Raw genomic sequence first — 9,123 nt, forward strand, 5'->3', positions numbered from 1 at the left:
GAGAAAAATGTTCCCCATGCGTTCAAACTCAAGCTACGTCTCTGGCATTGTTAAACAAGCGGTGACGTCTCCACGTTTCATGATTCCCATCGTGTTGGATTGAGTCACGAGGAAATTCCGCTGACGCAGCGTTTTCAACCCGTCTAGAGACCAGGCTGCCCCTTCCACTCTGCAGCAGTCGTGTACATTGAAGCAAATCCATCATCAATTATCAGCGTTTCCTTTCATAAAAAACAGACAAGACTGTACTTTTTGTTCAATACCACGCCTGTGTGATCAGGCAGTACAGCAATTCAGTATCTTAAGAGGCTGAACAATGGTAGTTTCGTCTCTCCTCCCGCCGTATGTGCGGGTTTTCACTGATTTGGTCCCACACGTTGACCAAACATCGCGATGCAGGGGACCCCCTTGACAGTCTTGAGGTACCGTGAGGCTCTCCTCGGGTGTGGGAGGCTTCTCGTCGTCACACCAGAGAAGTGCTTCCGCTGCCATCTTCCACAGTCTCTCCGCAGTGACACCCAATGGCTCTGCTGCCTGCAAAGCTCTCCTGGATTAATGATAAACGATATTAACCCAATCGAGGATGTAATTGTTAAAAATAATTTCCACTTTTTTTTATGGAAACATATCAGTCTTTTGGAACATATGCAAATATGTCTGGTCGGTTTTATTGCTAGATGGGGTTGGAGTGGTGGCACATTGATTAGCGCATTGTGCTACAAATCCGTCCACTGCCTAACAGCAGTGATGAGGGGTATCCAATTGATATCTAAACCAGTCCCTTCACCAACACGTACTGACCAGCGCGGTGAAGTATGGTTAAACAACCCCTGTGACCGAAACGGCATGGAGGGGCCTTCATCCACCAGTGGATTTGCAAAGGGCTGTAAGTTGTTAATGATTGTTAGATGCAGCATGTGATTGTGAATAAGGATTGCAGTTTGTGGAGCATGGTGCACCGTTTCAAACGGCATTTCGCATTTTAACCCTTTCCCATTCTGATGACGTGTTGTACGTCATCAGTTTTTCTTCAGATTTCTTTCCGATGACGTACGCTAAAATGAAATAATCGGTAGCGAGGCTTCCGCAAGGCCATGCGGGAGGGCTTGTCGCGGAGTTTGGCGCCAGCTATCGTAGCGTGCGGTGGCGTCGCTGCGGTGCTCTGCCGTGAGCACAGCGTCTTTAAGAACGACGGCGCTACGTCTCTAAAAATAACATTAACGCTAACCGCTTGCGCGTTCCGAGATTCAGCGGTGAACGCGACTTATCCTGCAACTTGCAGATGTCTCTGAATAAGAAAGGGTTAAAAGGCGCGGTACCATCTTTCATGGTGGCTACACAAACCTCAGATTGCTTACAGAGTCGCGCCATTTCTACTTGACGATAACCAATGCTGTAACATTTCCATAGCCAGCATCTCTGGACAATCCCATTTCACGGTTATTGGAGGAGTGTTGTGCGGAAATGGCAGTGTGCCTACAATTCCGCACGTTGAGTGGCTTACCCAGAACCACTCGGCGTATTTTCAACATCGTCCGGTACACGTGTGTACATTTGCACCTGCCGCCCGAAACACTCCCTCTCCGGTGGGTGGCTTTGGCAAAACCCAGAGAAGCCTTTGCTTTGTGGCTTTGTATGGTGGCGCGAGCATACAACTAGCAGCATGTGAAATCTTGACTTAAAGCGTTCGTAACTGCAGGAATTCATATTCTTTGGGTCTTTTGGTAAAGTCACATAGAACAAAAACATTAAGAACAACAAAACTTCGACGTTTCGATCGCAACACAAGCAATCGTCATCAGGAGGAGATGATGTGTACTCTTTCTTGTTCATTGTTTTGTTCTACGTGACTTTACCGAAAGACCCAAAGAAGGTCTCTGCATGTGCTTGTCTCGCTTCACGCTGCCGGGCAGGGCGTGGTTCGGGAGGTCGGCGAGGTCGGACGGCCCCGGACGAGCGAACCGTGCCAGGCCACTGCCCCGCCGATGTCCGCACGGCTGCGTCGGCTTTGGCTGCGTCGGCTCTGGCTGCGTCGGCTTTGGCGTTGTAAATTATTATTCGGTGTAAAGGGGGCCGCACTTGCTGGGCTCATTCGTGCTTCATGCTCTTGTTTTGTCTTAGCTCCGTTTCAAAGGTGAACAAAACTTAAGTTATTTGATAGACATTCAAATATATACATATACTGCACCTTGTGTGTGTGTGTGTGGTTTATTTCTCTCGACCTACTTCCGTTGGTTCATTGGGGGTTTTTGTTGTCATCGCCGTTGCGGAGCACCTGCCCAAAGGTGCAAGATGCCCAGTGACCAGAAACAAACGGCACTATTGAAAGTATCATGGATAAGATTTCATATATTTCTAAATATAGTATATTATGAAAGCATGTAACGTTCTTTAAAAATGTTTTTTTCCCCGAATTTGATTAGAATTGAGCTGTCAAAATGATATTGAAACAAAACAAATTTGGAAAGCAACTGAGCAAGCATTATCCTGCCCTGGGTCAGAGAATGGACCTGGAACATGATCTCACAGAACTAATTCTGAAGTCCCTTCAATACATCTCTTCACCCACACCAGGGCCACCTGCCTTCTATACGCTCTGCTAAGTGTCACGTGTCAATTACGTTTTCACTCTCAGTTGTAATAAGTTAGGTGAAGTGAAAAAAGCATTTTAAATGGTGCCAGTTTTGTGCAATGGTGTTTAACTTTGTTAATACCAACTCGTGACACATGAGGATCCAGTGGTAATCGTAGGCAACCACGCACATTTGAACCCAGGTTCTCAGAGATGCTGGGCTCCCTGTTCCGCCACAGTTTTAGACCCGAGCCACTCAACCACCTCGGTCCGATACGAGGTGTAATAAAGGTTACGTTGGCTACAATGATTGCTGCTGACAATGTGTAACTCACAAAGCCAGATCGCTATCTTTCTGGCAAGTCACGACTCAATACAATACGCCCCTGTTAACTGTGGTGGCTCTCAAAGGTGAATTCTTGTCCTTCCCCCACAACTCCGCTTAGCAAGGTGGGGTACGTGTCGTGCGAGTCTCGTTTAACGAGTCTTCCTACTACGAGAATTCGCTATAACGAGAAATTGGAATTTATACCCATTTCCCAAAACGAGCCATTTGTTCACTTAGCGAGCGAAAACCGATCGATCGATCGATATGCGTCCCGTGGCGGCAGGGAGGCACGCGTGTTTCGTCGTGTGCGGGAGGGGGCCTCGTGGTGGCACTGCAATGGGTGGGTGGCGAATTATTTGCAGATGCTGAGGACAGAGAGTCGCGCTCCATCTCGCATCCTCGCACGGCTAACATCAGTGGCGAGTGATATTTAAACCAGCGGTCCTGCACGACCCCTGCCGCTCCCTCCACCACGAACATCATCTACCCTTCAAACAGCATACATGCCAGGCACCTGCAAGCACTGTGGTTCTTCGTGTGTGGCAAGTGTAACATTTGATGTTTGATTACTTTGTTTTTAAATTATAATTTGTATTTCTCATTTTAAAAAAGTTGTTCAACCGTGGAAAATGTTGAAGCTGAAACGTATCTCAGCTGTTAACATGGGAGGGAGTCACTGGGAAAACGACGACCGTTTAACGAGTTTTCATTTACCGAGCAATTTTCGCGGAATATATCTCGCTCGTTAAGCGAGATAAGCCTGTCTTGCCAAACATTTTTGTTCACCAATTATTTTTATGCATCGCCATTGAAATTTTACAAAGCGCTGTACATGTGAAAATGTAAACACTCCATGAATAAAAAGAGTGCAATACAACACACTGATACATTTTCTTCCACATTTGTTTTAATGTCCCCTTTAACACTGATACCACTGCACCGTTGCAAAGGTGCAGAACTGAACATAATTTGGGGTACATTCACAAACGCAGCTCTTGACTACACCGGACCTAATGAGATCTCAAAAAACTAAACAGCTTTGAGCTTGGTTAGTACTTTAAATGGGTGACCACAACCACTGCTTGCCAGGTGTTGCAGGTGTGGGGCTGCGAGGTGTGGCCGGGAGGTCAACGGATGGCCACTTGCAGGGGCATTGCAGACTCTCCTATGTCACACCGGCTCCACTGCATGTGAAGCCATCCCTGGAGCTAAACATCAACACACGAGTGCATGTGGATGACATCATCCACTCACGATTAAAGATCACGCTCTCTCTATCTCCACAATAATAGTGATACGCAATAAGACTGAAATGATGACAAAAATAGGCTTTATCCTTTACAATAGTTGTTATGTTTATCAATTTGATGGCGGCAATAAATGGTCCCATAGATTTAACAGCTGAACCCGAGGCTTTGATATTGGCATTGCCTCTGTGCTGTTCACGTGTTGGCATTATCTGGTCCTAACCGGTGGTGAGACAAGGCCATACATGAGGCTGTCTGGTGTCGGCAAATCAGTGTCAAAGACAATGCATCTATTATCAAAGCACGTCTGCATGTTTTACCACAAACGTGTGGTTAATGCAGACGTGATGCCTTGTAATAGGTTTACATTTAGTGTTTAAAGATCTTAACACCTGGTTTATTGGCAAAAGAGTAAAGCCTATTACTTTTTTTTTTATCATAAATAGAAATGAGTCAAATGATTCGGAAGCCACTGGTGCTGTGCACTTTTAAATCTAGATTGAAAACTCTTTTCTATTCTCATTTGTTTAAAACGGCTTTTTGTGTTTAGTTGTCCTTCCCCCGCCGCAGGCCCACTCCCCCGGTCTACAACATATCACGTCCAAGAACCAGGAGGTTTACCGCAGCCTTCGCTCAGAGGTTCGGAGAGCCATGCAGCGCTGCAAGGATGAGTGGTGCTCACGAGGTGCTGAGGAAATGGAAACTGCCTCAGTACGGATTAAATCACTTTTTAACATAAAGCAACTTGCAGCACAACACCTATCACCATCCTTAAGGGAAAGAACCGTAATCCGATCTCTGACCCCCAAGAACAGGTTCACAGCTTTTCTGAGCATTTATCTGAGGTCTTGGGGGAGGGAAAACCTCTCAGCTCAAACAACGTCAGAGGGCAAGGTGGTGCTGATGTGCTTCAAATATTGAAGGAAGTTGCCGCTGCTTCTGCTGAGTGGCTGGCTGATGTGCCATCTGTTGAGGAAGTGCGAATGGCAATCTGGAGTTTGAAACCAGATAAAGCTACAGGGAGAGATGACCTCTTAAGCGAACTGCTGAGGAAAGGTGGCGTTTTTGTGCAGACTTCCCAATATGACATCATTTCAACTGTTTGGCCTACAGGACGGGTTCCACAAGATTGGAAGGATGCCCTGGTGGTCCCCATTTTTTTTAAAGAGACCGCACTGATTGCAACAACTACAGCGGCATTTCCCTGCTCAGGTCACGGCAAGAATTATTCAACATCACCTTGTCAGACATGCTGAGGAGAATCTTGCGGAGCTCCAATCTGGTTTCAGACTGGGGCTGTCGTGCATGAACGCCATCTTCTCTGTCCGTATATTACAACAGAAGTATAGAGAATTTCATCAGGACCTACATATCTGCTTTATTCACCTGGTCAAGGCCTATGAAACCATTCATAGGCCAGGGCTCTGGATTATTCGTGCTTTCGAGTCCCAGATCGTCTGCTTACAATCCTTAAGGACCTTCATGATGGTGGCAGGCCTGGGTAAAATTACATGTCTTGGTGTCAGAGCCATTTTCTGTTCATCTTGGGGTGGGACAGGGATGTCCTCTGGCCCCAACATTATTTGCCATCGTCTTTGACCACGTAGTTTGAGAAGCTTTTCATGGATGTGCCGGTGGAATTTCTATCTGGTATGGATATAATGGGAGGCTGATTGATGGCCTGGTGCCGTTAAGGGACGGCTCTCTATTGTTCAACCATATTATGTATTCCGATGATCTGGTGATTTCTGCCCACTCTGAGAAGGAGTTGGAGATGCTACTGCTTGACCTGGAGCATGCTACGAATATATGGGGCCTTACCATCATTGCCACAAAAACAAAGCACCTGCATGGGTATTTTATGCCATCAATCACTCCCCGCCCTCATCTCTCCATGTGTGGTGGGGTAGTTGTGGAGAGAGTGAAGACGTTTACGTTCTTAGGCAGTGTGCTTATGACCAACTCCGATTTGGCAGCCGAGGTCTCCGAATCAGTCGAGCGACATCACCTTGTTATCAGCTGCGTAACGCTGTGTGGAAGCTACCTGGCCCGTCGCTCCATACAAAGCTCCGGGTCTTCTCGGCCACAGTTATGCCCTCCATTCTGTATGCTTGCGAGACGTGGGGGCCTCTAAAGGAACATCTACGCCGGTTTGAAACATTCAGGCTAGCCTGCTTACGATCCATCATGGGTTTAACTATACTGGATTGTGTGAGGAGCTCACAGATCATTGAAAGAGCTGGACAAAGTCCCATCAGCTCCTACGGAAAGCAAGGCTGCGTTGGCTGGGTCATGTAGCCCGCATGCCCAGCCATTGCATGCCCAAGCAGCTTCTGTTTGGCTGGATAGATGGGTCTAAACGGGCGCAGCACGGGATAGAGAAGAGATGGACTGAAGTGGTATAGAAGGATGTGGAGCTGATTGGACTTGCTGATGCCTGGTGCCAGCAATGTCAAGATCGGCCTCTAGAGGAGGTTCGTGAAGGACGCTGCTAGAGAGTTGGAGGCAGTCGCCCTCCAGAATCAGCGGAGAACAGAAGAGCGACGCTCACAACAATAAGCAGATCGCCAGGCGGATAAAACTCAGATAGTTGGCACAGTGGGGAGCCCGGTTGGTGCATCTGCTCGTCACCTCAGTCGGTCAACCCATGGGGCACCTGGGTCTGTTCCGTGACCTCCTGCCAGCGCGCCTTCGACTCTGCACGTGGCATCAAAGTGCACCTAGCATGGCACAGGCACTGTGGTGACGTCACCGCCACTTCGTAGTGAATGACAATTTTTTTGTTGCATCTCTCTGTCAGCCTATGATTGGTCTCTATGTAAGCCTAAGGATGTCAGTAAGCCTGTGGGTCTATATTTAAACAGACGCTTCTCTATATAACCCATGGGTCTCTGTGTAACCCTATTGATCTTTACATAAGCCGTATGGTTCTCCATGTAAGCCTGTGGGTCTTAATATAAGCCTATGGGTCTACATATAACCCGAAGCCTATGGGTTTATATATAAGTCTCTATGTAAGCCTATCGGTATCTCCATAATCCTTGGGGTTTTTGTAAGCCTATGGGTATTTATTAGAGTTGTTAAAATATGTCTTATTGTATTACCGGGAACCGAATGGACAAACAAAAAACATCCAGATTTGTCTCGGGAGCCATTCGTCCATCCAACAGTGGGTTGACAACTCCAAACCATCAGCTGTGAACCTCGTCTGGGGTTGCGCGTTACGAGGAAGCTCGCGGCACGGCGCGGACAGCGGTGGTGCGGTGCGCCGGGGCCGCGCTCAATCTCGTCCCCGGGCGAGTCAAACACGAGCGCAGCTGACGAAGCACAGAGACGCTGCTGCAGACCCGTCACGGCGCCACGCTGGCGGCAGCAGCAGCAGCGGCAGCTCCCTTGCCCTGTATGGTGGTGATCACCGGGCGCCGGTGGTTGGAGGCTACGCACGTGACCTATCATCCCCAGCAATGTTGTGGAGGCAGCACCAATGGTGGTTCACACACGAATGTTGCGAAACTCCCTTCCCCGTGCCATGAGAATGCGGTACAACAAAGCACCCACTATTATCATCCATCAGCACAGTGCGGTTCCCACTTACAAACGAGTCTCAATAAACGAATTGTGTCCGTAAGTCGATGACTACTCGTATATGCCACATAGTGTTTCCGCCCTTGCACGCCCGGGTTTTCTCCGGGTATTCATTAATTGGCTGATAACATCTTAATGTATTGAGGATTGCAGAGCGGGGCCAATTGTTCACGCTTGTCTGTGATTCCATCGCGATGGATGACGACACTATATAAACTAAACTGTACGATTATTATTATCAAGTCCTGCTTCCCAGCATTCGCTTCTCACTCTGCTCGTTCTTTTTATGTTAATTTTTTAAATCAGTCGTGAAAGCCACGGGCACTGAGAGGCCGTCTCGCGCGTGTGCTGCGCAGCTAATATAGCGCACGCGCCTCTGCTTTGTGTTGTGCATGAGTGCGGCGTCTCCCTTGAGCCGCTTGGGGCCTCTGAGGCTTGAGCTTGGCCAGCTGTTGGCCGGTGGTCCGGGGAGGGGGTCTCGGCAGTGACGCGATGCGCCCTCAGAGTCGGAGCCGCCTTTAAATAGCCCTGGGGGAGCTGCGCGGCGCACACACCGAGAGCTCGGAGCGCGCGCCTCGCGGGAGCAACTCGAGGCAACGCGTCCGTGCAAGCTCGGGGAGAGGTACAAAGGTTGCCGCGGAGGAGCAGCGGACGCCAGACGACCTTGCCCGACTCACGAAAGGTCGTCCTCTCTTCTGTAGGAGCGACATCGGAGGACATCGGAGGAGCACCTTAAAGCATCCTCGTCTGCAGGGCTGGAGAACGCGACCCGGGAACTTGTTGGGTGACTCCGTCTTAAAGACGCCATCCGGAGAAGCTCCGCCTTAGACTCAAGTTCATTTCGTTTAACGGGGTGAGGACAAAGAGCCCAGAGGGGACATCGTCTGGAAAGGGGTCACTCGTAGGCCGACGTTCTTGAGTGGAACCGCCTGCACGAGCTGCACCTCGAGACCGCGTCTCCTGGAGCTGCTGTCTCTCTGCATCTCGTTACCACCGCCATCAGCAGCAGACACGGAGAGAGGTGAGCGAATGATTCCACGATCACACGAGAGAGCCACCACGCACCACCACTACGCACCACCACTCACCACCACACTCACCACCACTACTCACCACCACTCACCACCACCACCACTCGCCACCACTACTCACCACTTCGCACCACCACTCACCACCACTCACCATCACTCACCACCACCACTCACCACCACGCACCACCACGCACTACCACTCACCACCACCACTCACCACCACTCGCCACCACTCACCGCCACTCACAACCACGCACCACCACTCACTACCACTCACCACCACCACTCACCACCACGCACCACCACTCACCACCACGCACCGCCCGCACTCGCTAGCGTGGGTAGATGAGTAAACGCACA

Source organism: Lampetra fluviatilis, chromosome 51, assembly GCF_964198595.1.
Source record: "Lampetra fluviatilis chromosome 51, kcLamFluv1.1, whole genome shotgun sequence".
NCBI classification, from domain to species: domain Eukaryota; kingdom Metazoa; phylum Chordata; class Hyperoartia; order Petromyzontiformes; family Petromyzontidae; genus Lampetra; species Lampetra fluviatilis.